The sequence below is a fragment of the Lolium rigidum genome, chromosome 3, assembly GCF_022539505.1.
Source record: "Lolium rigidum isolate FL_2022 chromosome 3, APGP_CSIRO_Lrig_0.1, whole genome shotgun sequence".
NCBI lineage: Eukaryota > Viridiplantae > Streptophyta > Magnoliopsida > Poales > Poaceae > Lolium > Lolium rigidum.
The window spans coordinates 43,833,222-43,849,067 of NC_061510.1; positions in this window are offsets into that span (position 1 = coordinate 43,833,222).

A 15,846-nucleotide genomic window follows, 5' to 3' on the forward strand; every position below is an offset into this window, starting at 1 on the left:
GTATGTAACTTTTTGGCTGTGGTGGATCTGGATGGAACAGCTACAACTAGATGGAACTGCTAGATGAATACTGGTAGTACTGGATGGAACTGGATGAATTTGAATCATGTTTTTGTCTTTGTTTACCTTTCTTACTTCTCTGGGCGTCGTCCAGATGAAGCAGCTCCTGTTGTGTTACTTCCAGGGCCGGCCCTGACCCATGGCAGCCATGGGCGGCGGCCTAGGGCCCAGGCCAGAGGGGGGCCCAGGATCGAAGGTTTTTCTTTACTATATGGGCTAAAAAAATAGTACAGTACTGAGTACATGTGAATACGTCCAGGCATCTAGCGAGAAAAGAACAGCCCCCGATCGGTCCAAGTCCCGTCGTGACTCGGGAGTCTCCTATGAGGCCAGTACACACTGCGTCTTGGCTGGAGTGTTCGTCTCTTCCTCCTTTCCTCGTCTCTGGCTCCGCATCTTGCCGACCCTGATTGCCTTGTCTGATCGCCCTGCTCTCCTGCTAGCCGATCGCTAATCGGCAGTCTGCCGTCCTGCCCCTATGTATGTCCAGTTAAATCTCTCTTCTTCTTCTAAATCTAATCCGTGACTTATTCTTTTAATTAGGGTTTTAATTTTATGTAAATTCTTTCACCATTATAGGTGTTAGAATGCCAAAATAATTGTATGGTGTTGCAGAAAAAAGAGAAATCTAGATAATAAGTTTATTGAAATCCAAAGAGGTGCTTTAAATAAGTATTTTTCAGAAGAAAATTTGCAGCCTTCATCTGACACTCGTAATGTGAAGAAGGATATATTGGACAACATTGATCTTAAAATTGTTCTCAATGATTCTGCATCTAGGAATGTGCAAAGAAGTTCTTTTTGTGAAGCATTGAAGCATAATTGTCCACAGAGTCATTGTAATTTGGTTTTTATTTGAGGCTATCAAACGAGTAGAAGATACTTGTTATATTTTGCAACCATTTTATTATTATATCTATCATAATATGCGCATAAAGTAAAAGTATGAATATATACACTTATATATCTAGTATTGCGTACACATACATTAGACTTAAGGGGCCTTTTTGTCGACTTCATCCAAGGGCCCAAAAAAACATAGGGCCGGCCCTGGTTACTTCCTGAAGGATCTGGGGATCAATTCATGGAGGTTCTAGGGTTTGCCTTCCCTTCCTGCTGCCTCCTCTTGCTGCTGGCGGCGGTGGAGAAACAGGGGAGGAAGAAGAACCCAGATCTGGTTAGGTAGGATCCTTTTCTATAGCTGCTTCCGTCGAGACAAAGTAACGTGGGTTGTTTTCTTCGTTATTTTAACGTGGGCTGTGTGGTCCCGTCATTTCCTTTTTGGGAAAGAAGAAAAAACGCGTTTTGCCCCTAATGGGCTGTCCGAACTGACCACCGGGGTAGGCCCAATAGTGGTTGACCACTGTGTAGTCAAGCCCTTTAGGTTAAGTTGACTACCTGTACATATGTAAAGGTCTTACGGTAAAGGTGTATGAGATCAAAGGAAAGCGATAATACGATGGTAGATGCGATGTCGTCGCCGGGCGAAAGTGTAGCCGGAAACGCTGCGACTCTGGACGATGACGTGATAAGGGAGATCCTGCTGAGGCTACCGTATCCCACCGTGCTCCGCTTCCGAGCCGTGTGCAAGACGTGGCAACGCATCGCCACCGAATCACCGTTCCTCGCAGCCAACGCCGACCGGCAGCCAGCCGAGCTGCTCGTCGTATCAGGAAAATCATCTCATCTCGACACCATCCCGATCTCTCTGCAACTGCAAGTCGAGGACTTGGCGAGGCGCCGGAGCCACCTCCATTACCCTAAGCACTGTCAGGTTCCCGCCATGATGGGTTCCTTCGACGGACTCCTGCTGTTCGAGAGAGCTCCTCCCGTATGCTACAGATGCGATTACTTCCTGTGCAATCCGGTTACCCGCCAGGGGATTTGGCTGGATCTTGTGCCACGTACTTGCAGCGGCAACATCGTGCAGATGTGCGGCTTCTACCGCCACGGCCCGTCCGGCGAGCACAGGATTGTCGTCCTCGCCAATGAACAGCACACAGGCCCCGCGGTGCACTACGTTTTCTCAGTCACCGCCGCCTCAGAACCTCCTCGCCGGCTGGAACCAGTGGCCGGCGCCAGCGTAGTCTTGGAGTTCTACGACAGTGTCGTCTACCCGCACGTCCACCACCGGGGCAAACTTAACTGGACGATGCATCCTGTGGCCGAGAGCGCCGAGAAGATTCTGTCGTTCGACACGGTGTCCGAGGCCTTCCGGCTAATATCGAGACCGCCGTGGCCGAGCGACCGCTACCGGTACCCGGGTGATATCTGCCTCCTGGAGCTGGACGGCAGGCTGGCCCTGACGGCAACTGAAACCAATTCAGATCCCATGGAACTCTGGGTGCTCGAGGACTACGAAAACGACCAGAGCTGGTCACGCCGCTTCCGGATCGACATGCCGCCCCACTTAGATGCCCGTTGGGCGATGGGCACCGGTGTCCCGGACGTGATTCTTGTGGGGAGCTACGGTTATAGGTTCGCCGCGCTGTACCATCTCACGGAGAAGAGGATTGTAAAGCAGATTGAGTTTGCTAGCGGCAAGATGGGTACTTCAGGTCACTTCCTCTTCAAGGGTAGCCTTGTGCCATATGACTTCTTGAATCCATATTAGTTCTCGTACGCACTACACCCTTGTGGATGGAATTCCCTCAACATCGGGCCACTCAATCGGCGGCATATGCATGTATAATTTGACTATTCTTACAGTATAGGAACAATATTACTCCAAATATTTAGTAGTACATTGGAATTCTTTCGTCTCACCAAATGTATGATATAAATTATGTGTTACTAGTTCGATCATACAGTTGCTATAGTTGCTTTTGTCTGATGCCTCATATGGGAATCCCCTAATTATCCTTTAGTAATGTTTCACCTGTATTGCTTTTTTTTGTGGGTTATATTGTTTCTTTCATTGTCTTGTTGCTTCCATGTGTACTGCTCTAATTTTAATTTTGTACTACTTTTTTCCAGTTGTGCACTCCTCTAAACTTGCTTTTGTCGTGTCTTTTTCCAAGTGGGTGTTTCAAAAAAATCCTCCACCCCGTGAAGGAAAATCCTTTGATTCAAAGAGGACCCAACTATTTAAACTGGAATTTACCGAAAATCCAATTCCATCCGACATATTCAAACCGGATAGGGTTCTACCCCAAAATCAATTCAAACAAGAAAATCTACTTGTAAATAGTGTAAATGTGTATGTGAAGAAAGGTAAGACAACATAATATAACTATTATGCCTTCCAGGCACAAAATGCTCAGAGTATTTTAGAAATAATAGCTAAATACTTGTGCAACGACAGTCGGAGACATCGTCAAAATAGAAAATAGTTATATCTTCTGACGAGATCCAAGTTCATATAAAAGGGAGGCTAACTTCTGACGAGCGAAACGAGACCCATCGCCGGGTAGGCTTCGGCCAAAAGGCACAAAGGGTTTGATTCATTTATGCCTGCACATGATTTTAAGAGATCTCGATATGATAGCCGCGTTTACATCAAGTTTGTTAATGGATCACCTATATATTGTTGTTATATGTTGATGATATATTGATTGCTTCCAAGAGCAAGAAAGAGATCACTACTTTGAAAGCACAGTTAAATAGTGAGTTTGAGATGAAGGATCATGGTGCTGCTAAGAAAATACTAGGTATGGAAATTACAAGAGACACAAAATCTAGTGTATTATTTCTTAGTCAACAAAATTATATTAAGAAAGTTGTGCAACGTTTGGATATGCATTATGCAAAGTCTGTTAGTACACCTATTGCTCCTCACTTCAAATTGTCAGCATTGCAATGTCCTAGTACTGATGGAGAAATTGAGTACATGTCATGAGTTCCATATTCTAGTGTTGTTGATTTATTGATGTATGCCATAGTTTGTTCTCGTTCTAATGTATCATATTATATGAGTTTGGCCGGTCAATACATGCCTAATCCTTGTAAAGAACATTAGAAAGTTTTTCGGTGAATTTTCAGGCTTCGTGCCACATCCAAAACTTGCTTGAAGTTTGGCAAGATCGGTGAGGGACTCGCTGGCTATATAGATTCAGATTTAGCTACCAACTTGGATAAGAGAAGGTCTCTCACAGGTTATGTGTTTACAGTTGGTAGATTTGTTGTGAGTTGGAAGGCAATATTACAACCTGTTGTTGCCCAATCTACAATCGAAACAGAATATATGGCTATTGCTGAAACGTGCAAAGAGACTGTTTGGTTGAAAAATTTATATGTTGAGCTTTGTGGAGATGGTTCTTGCATTAACTTGTTTTGTGATAGTCAAAATGCATTATACACTAAAGATCAAATGTTCCATGAGAGGACAAAACACATTGATGTCAGGTACCATTATGTTTGCTCCATTGTTGCTCAAGGTAAACTGAAGATGTACAAGATAAATACTCATGATATTCCTGTTGTTATGATGACAAAGCCAGTTCATGTTGCCAAGTTTGATTTTTGCTCGAATTTGGTTGATATAATTGTTTAGCCCAAGTGGTTGTTGACGACAGCAAGTGTTTCTTTGTTTTTCAGGAGATTGTTGAAGTTCATGCTACCAGATGAAATTTGTCTCAATGTGGAATTTGTTATGTTGTGGTCCAAATTCATAATTGAAGGCAGGCTAACTACGGATCATCATCGCCACCCATATATATCTCTTGTAAGCCGCTAGCCATGGTTTATCGGTTTGTAAGATAACCCATGCCATTTGCAAACACTTCCCGATATAGTGAAGTTATTTGCTGGCTGGCATCCATGTTTTTTTCCCTCTCTGTTGTAGGGGTTTTCTACGCTAAATCTTGTGCCTCTCTACAATTTCTTTTTCGTTCTTCGTTATTTGCTTGTGGCGTTTATTCTTGAAATACACAGAAGCCAAAACAATAGTATTTTGTCTATGGAATGGATGACATTTGTGGTAATTGCTTGTAAATTACCCCATTTATACTCGATGCTGGATATACTTGATGTCTACGTTCCCCCTCCTTTCCTGTAGACAGTGTTGGGCCTCCAAGTGCAGAGGTTTGTAGAACAGCAGCAAGTTTTCCCTTAAGTGGATCACCCAAGGTTTATCGAACTCAGGGAGGAAGAGGTCAAAGATATCCCTCTCATGCAACCCTGCAACCACAAAGCAAGAAGTCTCTTGTGTCCCCAACACACCAAATAGGTGCACTAGTTCGGCGAAGAGATAGTGAAATACAGGTGGTATGAATATATATGAGCAGATAGTACGGCGCCGGAAAATAGCTCACCGGCGTGCGATTGATGGTAGTAATATTGTAGGAAGTAAACATGCAGTAGAAACGCAGCAGTAGTAACGCAGTATTTAGGAACAAGGCCTAGGGATTACACTTTCACTAGTGGACACTCTCAACATTGATCACATAACAGAATAGATAAATGCATACTCTACACTTTTGTTGGATGATGAACACATTGCGTAGGATTACACGAACCCTCAATGCCGGAGTTAACAAGCTCCACAATAATGCTCATGTTTAGGTAACCTTAAGTGTAAGATAGATCAAAAGACTAAACCAAGTACTAGCATAGCATGCACACTTTGTCACCTTCATGCATATGTAGGAGGAATAGATCACATCAATATTATCATAGCAATAGTTAACTTCGCAATCTACAAGAGATCATGATCATAGCATAAACCAAGTACTAACACGGTGCACGCACTGTCACCTTTGCACACATGCAGGAGGAATAAAACTACTTTAATAACTTTGCTAGAGTAGCACATAGATAGTAGTGATACAAAACTCATATGAATCTCAATCATGTAAAGCAGCTCATGAGATCATTGTATTGAGGTACATAGGAGAGAGATTAACCACATAGCTACCGGTACAGCCCCGAGCCTCGATGGAGAACTACTCCCTCCTCATGGGAGCAGCAGCGGTGATGAAGATGGCGGTGGAGATGGCAGCGGTGTCGATGGAGAAGCCTTCGGGGGCACTTCCCCGCTCGGCAGGGTGCCGGAACGAGAGACTCCTGTCCCCCGGATCTTGGCTTCGCGATGGTGGCGGCTCCGGAACTTTTCTCGTATCGTGGCTTTCTCTCGTAAGGGTTTTCGATGCGGGGGCTTTATATAGGCGAAGAGGCGGCGCAGGAGGGTCAACGAGGCGACGAGACCATAGGGTGGCGCGGCCGGGGCCTGGGCCGCGCCACCATGTCATCTCGGGCCCACCGGGGCCCCCTCCGGCGGCTCTCGGGTGTTACTGGATGCTTCCGGGTAAAATAGGAACCCGGGCGTTGATTTCGTCCAATTCCGAGAATATTTCGTTACTAGGATTTCTGAAACCAAAAACAGCGAAAAACAGGAAGCGGCTCTTCGGCATCTTGTTAATAGGTTAGTTCCAGAAAATGCGTAAATACGACATAAAGTGTGCATAAAACATGTAGGTATCATCAATAAAGTAGCATGGAACATAAGAAATTATCGATACGTCGGAGACGTATCAGCATCCCCAAGCTTAGTTCTGCTCGTCCCGAGCAGGTAAAACGATAACAAAGATAATTTCTTAAGTGACATGCCATCATAACCTTGATCATACTATTGTAAACATATGTAATGAATGCAGCGATCAAAACAAAGGTAATGACATGAGTAAACAAGTGAATCATATAGCAAAGACTTTTCATGAATAGTACTTCAAGACAAGCATCAATAAGTCTTGCATAAGAGTTAACTCATAAAGCAATAAATCAAAGTAAAGGCGTTGAAGCAACACAAAGGAAGATGAAGTTTCAGCAGTTGCTTTCAACTTATAACATGTATATCTCATGGATATTGTCAACATAAAGTAATATAATAAGTGCAATATGCAAGTATGTAGGAATCAATGCAAAGTTCACACAAGTGTTTGCTTCTTAAGGTGGAAGGAGATAGGTAAGCTGACTCAACAATAAAAGTAAAAGAATGGTCCTTCAAAGAGGAAAGCATCGATTGTCTGTATTTGTGCTAGAGCTTTTATTTTGAAAACATAAAGAGAGCATAAAAATAAAGTTTTGAGAGGTGTTTGTTGTTGTCAACGAATGGTAGCGGGTACTCTAACCCCCTTGCCAGACAAACCTTCAAAGAGCGGCTCCCATTTTATTTTATTTTTGAGTGGCACTCCTTCCAACCTTTCTTTCACAAACCATGGCTAACCGAATCCTCGGGTGCACTGCCAACAATCTCATACCATGAAGGAGTGCCTTTTTATTTTAGTTTTATTATGATGACACTCCTCCCCACCTTTGCTTTCTCAAGCCATGGCTAACCGAATCCTTCGGGTGCCGTCCAACAATCACATACCATGGAGGAGTGTCTATTTTTGTTAATTAATTTGGGACTGGGAATCCCATTGCCAGCTCTTTTTGCACAATTATTGGATAAGCGGATGAAGCCACTAGTCCATTGGTGAAAGTTGCCCAACAAGATTGAAAGATAAACACCACATACTTCCTCATGAGCTATAAAACATTGACACAAATAAGAGGTAATAAATTTTGAATTGTTTAAAGGTAGCACTCAAGCAATTTACTTTGGAATGGCGGAGAAATACCATGTAGTAGGTAGGTATGGTGGACACAAATGGCATAGTGGTTGGCTCAAGGATTTTGGATGCATGAGAAGTATTCCCTCTCGATACAAGGTTTAGGCTAGCAAGGTTATTTGAAGCAAACTCAAGGATGAACCGGTGCAGCAAAACTCACATAAAAGACACATTGTAAACATTATAAGACTCTACACCGTCTTCCTTGTTGTTCAAAACTCAATACTAGATATTATCTAGACCTTAGAGAGACCAATTATGCAAACCAAATTTTAGCAGGCTCTATGTATTTCTTCATTAATGGGTGCAAAGTATATGATGCAAGAGCTTAAACATGAGCACAACAATTGCCAAGTATCACATTATCCAAGACATTTTACCAATTACTACATGTAGCATTTTTCAATTCCAACCATATAACAATTTAACGAAGAGGAAACTTCGCCATGAATATTATGAGCTAAGAACACATGTGTTCATACGAACCAGCGGAGCGTGTCTCTCTCCCACACAAAGATGAACTTATTCAGAGAACTAAGATAACAAAACAAAAACAAAAATAAAAGCACACAGACGCTCCAAGTAAAGTACATAAGATGTGACCGAATAAAAATATAGTTTCACTAGAAGAAACCTGATAAGTTGTCGATGAAGAAGGGGATGCCTTGGGCATCCCCAAGCTTAGATGCTTGAGTCTTCTTAAAATATGCAGGGATGAACCACCGGGGCATCCCCAAGCTTAGACCTTTCACTCTTCTCGATCACATTATATCACCCTCTTCTATTGACCCTTGAAAACTTCCTTCACACCAAACTTCAAGCAAACTCATTAGAGGGTTAGTGCATAATCAAAAATTCACATGTTCAGAGGTGACACAATCATTCTTAACACTTCTGGACATTGCACAAAGCTTCTGAAAGTTAATGGAACAAAGAAACTCATTCAACTTAACAAAAGCGGCAATGCGAAATAAAAGGCAGAATCTGTCAAAAACAGAACAGTCCGTAAAGACGAATTTAAAGATGGCACCAGACTTGCTCAAATGGAAAAACTCAAAACTAATGAAAGTTGCGTACATATCTGAGGATCACGCTCGTAAATTGGCAGATTTTTTCGAATTTTCTACAGAGAACTGTGCCCAGATTCGTGACAGACAGCAATGCTGTTTCTGCGCAGCGATCCCAAATATAACATCAACTTTAACATAGAAACTTTACTTGGCACAAAAACATGATAAGGAGAGGTTGCTACAGTAGTAAACAACTTCCAAGACTCAACAAAACAAAAATTGCTGTAGTAAAATAACACATGGGTTATCTCCCAAGAAGTTCTTTCTTTATAGCATTAAGATGGGCTCAGCAGTTTTAATGATGCACTCGCAAGAAATAAAAGTTGAAGCAAAAGAGAGCATCAAGAGGCAAATTCAAAACACATTTAAGTCTAACATGCTTCCTATGCATAGGAATCTTGTAAATAAACAAGTTCATGAAGAACAAAGTAACAAGCATAGGAAGATAAAACAAGTGTAGCTTCAAAAATTTCAGCACATAGAGAGGTGTTTTAGTAACATGAAAATTTTTACAACCATATTTTCCTCTCTCATAATAACCTTCAGTAGCAACATGAGCAAACTCAACAATATAACTATCACATAAAGCATTCTTATCATGAGTCTCATGCATAAAATAATTACTACTCCCAACATAAGCATAGTCATTCTTATTAATTGTAGTGGGAGCAAATTCAACAAAGTAGCTATCAAATATAGGAGGTATATTGTAATCATAATCAAATTTATCCTCCATAACAGGTGGTAACAAAAGACTACTATCATTATAATCATCATAAATGGGAGGCAAAGTATCATCAAAGTAAATTTTCTCCTCAATGCTTGGGGGACTAAAAATATCATGCTCATCAAAGCCAGCTTCCCCAAGCTTAGAATTTTCCATAGCATTATCAACAATGGTGTTCAAAGCATTCATAGTAATAACATTCCCATTAGCATGCATATAAAGTTCCATGGGTTTCTTAATTCTTTCTTCAAACACATCATGTCCTAATTCAAGATAAAGTTCATAAAGATCTCTCATATTTTTGTTGTTTTCCATTATGCCTAACTAGTGTAAACAAGAAACCAAATGTCGCAATTGCGAGTCTAAAGGAAATAGCTTCGAGTACTTACAACGGCGCCGGAAAATAGCTTAGTAGCCGAGGTCCGGAGTGTGAGTACCTTTTACCTTTCCTCCCGAGCAACGGCGCCGGAAAATAGCTTGATGTCTACGTTCCCCTCCTTTCCTGTAGACAGTGTTGGGCCTCCAAGTGCGGAGGTTTGTAGAACAGCAAGCAAGTTTTCCCTTAAGTGGATCACCCAAGGTTTATCGAACTCGGGGAGGAAGAGGTCAAAGATATCCCTCTCATGCAACCCTGCAACCACAAAGCAAGAAGTCTCTTGTGTCCCCAACACACCAAATAGGTGCACTAGTTCGGCGAAGAGATAGTGAAATACAGGTGGTATGAATATATATGAGCAGTAGTACGGCGCCAGAAAATAGCTCACTGGCGTGCAGTTGATGGTAGTAATATTGTAGGAAGTAAACATGCAGTAGAAACGCAGCAGTAGTAACGCAGTATTTAGGAACAAGGCCTAGGGATTACACTTTCACTAGTGGACACTCTCAACATTGATCACATAACAGAATAGATAAATGCATACTCTACACTTTTGTTGGATGATGAACACATTGCGTAGGATTACACGAACCCTCAATGCCGGAGTTAACAAGCTCCACAATAATGCTCATGTTTAGGTAACCTTAAGTGTAAGATAGATCAAAAGACTAAACCAAGTACTAGCATAGCATGCACACTTGTCACCTTCATGCATATGTAGGAGGAATAGATCACATCAATATTATCATAGCAATAGTTAACTTCGCAATCTACAAGAGATCATGATCATAGCATAAACCAAGTACTAACACGGTGCACGCATCTGTCACCTTTGCACACATGCAGGAGGAATAAAACTACTTTAATAACTTTGCTAGAGTAGCACATAGATAGTAGTGATACAAAACTCATATGAATCTCAATCATGTAAAGCAGCTCATGAGATCATTGTATTGAGGTACATAGGAGAGAGATTAACCACATAGCTACCGGTACAGCCCCGAGCCTCGATGGAGAACTACTCCCTCCTCATGGGAGCAGCAGCGGTGATGAAGATGGCGGTGGAGATGGCAGCGGTGTCGATGGAGAAGCCTTCCGGGGCACTTCCCCGCTCCGGCAGGGTGCCGGAACAGAGACTCCTGCCCCCAGATCTTGGCTTCGCGATGGTGGCGGCTCTGGAACTTTTCTCGTATCGTGGCTTTCTCTGTAAGGGTTTTCGATGCAGGGGCTTTATATAGGCGAAGAGGCGGCGCAGGAGGGTCAACGAGGCGACGAGACCATAGGGTGGCGCGGCCAGGGCCTGGGCCGCGCCACCATGTCATCTGGGCCCACCAGGGCCCCCCCCGGCGGCTCTCGGGTGTTCCGGATGCTTCCGGGTAAAATAGGAACCCGGGCGTTGATTTCGTCCAATTCCGAGAATATTTCGTTACTAGGATTTCTGAAACCAAAAACAGCAGAAAACAGGAACTGGCACTTCGGCATCTTGTTAATAGGTTAGTTCCAGAAAATGCGTAAATACGACATAAAGTGTGCATAAAACATGTAGGTATCATCAATAAAGTAGCATGGAACATAAGAAATTATCGATACGTCGGAGACGTATCAATACTCAATCGAGGGCATGAAATCTTTTTGATAAAGGGCATTTTATTACTTAAAAGGTTTAAGCATCACACCTGGCCTCTGCATAACTAAAATGCACATGGTTGTACAAACATCCGACATCCAACGATACACAAGGAAAAATATAAAAGGCTCACTAGAAGTAATCAATTCAGAGTCAGTTTAAAGTCCTATGGTGGTAGAGGTCCAATATGCAGATTACGCTGCCACCCATGTTAGGAAAAGTTTCTCTCACAATGTTCTCCAACTGTTTAGACATCTCCATAAATAGGTTTTGATTCTCCACGCGCTGAAGAGGCAACCATGAATGAAGAAAACCAATGCACCAATAGATAACTTGTAAGAGAGAAAACATTTTATCATTTAAAACCTTGTTATTTCTACGTAGACAGGGTAACCAAATAATGAAAAACGCTCCCATCCTAATCGGTATTTAACCCTATGATCCACCCCCATTTAGCCAGATAACGAGTATATTAGCAACAATACGTGACTGGTATAAGGTATAACCTATGTGGATGATTGTCCATATAGATATAGCAAACTGGCACCACGAAGAATAAGTGTTTAATAGTCTCTTCATGATGACAAAAGATAGACTTTTTTTTACTTCTATTCCAATTAAGTTTTGCCAGGTTGTTCTTAGTGAGAATTACCCCTCTACGAAGATATCATGTAAAAACTTTAGTTTTCAGCGGTATCTTTATTTTCTAATTTATTTTATTTTCAACTGGCACATCAGGCTAGATCAAATCACTATACATGGATCCCACAGAGAATTTTCCAATCTTGTGTAGATTCCAACAAAACTCGTCCAATCTTGTGTAGATTCCAACAAAACTCGTCAGTCCCGTGCTTTAATTGAACCATATCCAAACACTGAAGCAAACCATTCTAGGATGCTAGCCTTGTACCAACAAGATATCGTATGAACGTCACATTCAGTGGTGAAGTTTCCATCACCTTTGCTGAAGTATCCAATTTATGATGCACAATATTGTATATTGCATATATTGTTCGCCACTTGTCTTCCCAAAATCTTATCTGATATACACCTTTCATAGAAAATGACACATATGGAAAGAAGAACTTCTTTATCACCGTAAGACCAGCCCAAAAGTGCGAGTCCCTAGGTTTCCAATAAACCTGGGACAAAGCCTTTGAGCGCACATAGTTTCTCTCCAGGTTCAGGATGGTTGCCAATTCCCATCCTTAGTCAGGGGTTTTTTACCTCAAAGTCATGAATACCAAGTTCTACTTAATCTTTTCTACGTCAAATAATATTCCATTTAGCTAGTCGATTTTTTTCTCACTATCTCCTTGCCAAAGGAATCTTGATTATAAATAGTTCAATCTCTCCAAGAATCACTTAGGCAACTAAAAGAAGGAAATCATATACAATACCATATTGTTGAGTACTAAGTTAATTAGGATCAACATTTCCCTTTCTAGCTACTTAACCATTTTTGAAGTCTTTCCTCGACGAGTTTCCATTTAGCATTTGTAAGCCTCCGCTAATGAATCGGAATGTCTAAATAACCGCTAGGGAACTGACATATCCCATAGTTAAAAAGATCAGCATATTGGGTGGCCTCGTCTTGCGCCTCACCGAAGTAGAATAATGTACTTTTATGGAAGTTAATTTTAAGACCTGATAGCTTCAATAATTATGCCTAGGATATCACCCAATATATTAAATAGCACGGGTGATAATGGGTCGCCTTGTGTTAATCCTTTTTTTCCTATGGAAGGATCTACCATTGTTATCATTGATTTTGATTGCAACACTTCCTCCGATAAAAACTTATGAATTAGAGCACGCCACTCATCGGGAAAACATTTCATTCAGATTATTTGTTGAAGGAAATACCATGTGACCATGTCATATGCTTTTTCAAAGTCAAGTTTTAGGATGATCCCATTCATCTCCGTTGTAAATCATAAACCGTTTTATGCAGGGTCAGTACCCCATCAAAGATATTTCTTTCCTGCATGAACACAGTCTAAGAGGCTCGCACTACATGACCAGTCACCGAATTTTTCCTAATAGTTATGGTTTTTGTGAAAATCTTGAAGCTTACGTTAAGAAGACAAATATGTCGATATTGTCGGATCCTTTCTTCTTCATTTAACCTTAGGTAACAAAATCATCTCACCGAAATTAAGGAAAAAATATGTCGAGCTATCCTTCATGCAAAGCACTGAATAACGCCATCATGTCCAATTTAATTGTCTCTGAGAAGTTTTAATATAACTATGCTGGGAAACCACCCAGTCCTAGGGATTTGTTCTACTCCAGTTTGAAAACAACCTTTTTTTACCTCATCATTTGGATAAGCCGCGGTAAGATAGGCATTTTCCTCATCGGAAACTCGGCCTTTAGCGATACTGTGGAAATATCTTGTGTTCGAGTCTCCTTTCAAAATAAAATACATGTTAGACCGTTGGTACCATTTGAGCTTCTCTTCTCATAATATGACAACCATCATCGCATTATATTGACTTTTATTTCAATATCTTGCGTAGATAGCGGCCTAACCCCAACAACAACCTCCAACTCATCAATCAAGGATGATAACTGAACATTTTCACTTTTGAGCTGCCCAGCCAGATGTCGTGCCCATCAACCAAGATATTGATGCATAGCGCGTAGTTTATTATTCCACTTTTGAATGGGTTACACCATCCACTCGCCTGTCTTACACATTTTTAACCAAATTCAAAAAACCTTCTCTGTGTAACCAACCAAGTTCAAACTTAAATTGACGTTTACGTGCGGTCTAGGTGTTTTAGTGGTTAAAAGTATGGGAGCGTGATTCGACAAAGTTTCCATCCGATGTAAAGCGCGTACAGTGAAATTTTGATTCCCATTGCGAGTGCATAAGCACATGATCCAGCTTCTTGTGTGCCGGCTCTAGAAGACTATTTTCCCAAGTGAACTATCTCTCAATCATTGAAACCTATTTCAAATCCAAACTGGCTATAACATCATTGAATAAGAAAGACCAGTAGCCATCAAATACGTCTCTACTTTTCTCATGAAAAAATCTTAGCAAATTAAAATCCTCACCTATAATCATAGGATGTGGATTATATTTAGCCAGATTAACCAACTTGCATAGGAAGGCATGTCTAGACTTATTCTAAGTTGCTCCATACACAGCGACAAGACTCTTGGAAGACATTGAAATACTTAGATCGTAATTGGTATCGCCACATCAGTTAAGAGAGATATACTTTTCCCTATTGTTGTTTGCAAATATACTTTGTAATAAATGAAGTATAATTATACATGTAAACTGGTCGGTGCATGCGGCTCAATATGATGTCAAAGCCAGGAGTTTTTTTTTCATGAGGAGTTTATTAATTAAGGGCTTAAGGCCCGGCCAACATACTATCAATAAAGATAGTTGTGGCCTATATCGGTAACACGTCTAATACATGTTGCAGTGATGGTGTGTTATAATATAGTATTTGCTCCTCTCTTTTTGATCGAGCCGATGGATAAAATTGTTAGATACATACAACTTGCACCCAAGAAATTATTGGTTCAAGACCCAGTGAACCCAAACAATATTGGTCGCATCGCACCTTCCTCTACCCACGTCGCAACTCCAAAATAGCATAGGAGTGTTGCAATATAAGTTCAGTGTTTTGGGTAAACTTGTGACATGATTATAGTGTGTCGGTTGCACATGGGTATGAGGATATATATACATAAACAGGAAAACATATATTTTTGGTCTCTCATGTGCTATATATTGAGGAATTTTAAGTGTGATCTCTCAATTGTAACGTCAGAAAGATTTACATATTTGGGAAAAGCCCATATACTAATTACTTTACGAAATATTTATGAGTTTTTTGACCTCCAAATGTGCCAAGCGAATATTTTGTCGATATTTGTTATAGCCGTGTCGTTTTATTTGATCGTTGTCTGTGAGCGCTTGTGAATGTGACAGGCAAGTAACAAAAAGCATAACAACATGGTAACATGCAGCGCCTTCACATTATAGTGCAAGTAATTTTTGAAAGAAAAATCCTAAATTTGGCAAAACTATAGAAATGAGTGGACTTTGTAAAGTCACTAGAGTTTTTCTTTCTAACTTTTACTATTTCAATTTAGGCGCATATTTTCAACAAGTGTTTCTAGAGTATTAATGATTTCTGAATACCTTTTATTTTCCTTATTACTCATTTTATTTCATTTTACTAGAAGTCTTCATTTATAAAAAAATATTATTTAAATAAATATAACCTTACTTTTATCAGTTGACCAAAAAAATCCAAAATTTTAAATCCTTATTCCCAAGAAAATCTTTTGCAATTAGTTACTTGAGTTTAAAAACTATATATATTTACACAATATTTACTGAAAAATATATATTTCTCGAGATCTCCGCTCGCCGTGGGTAGCTGAAAAAGTAGCTTTTTCTGTCC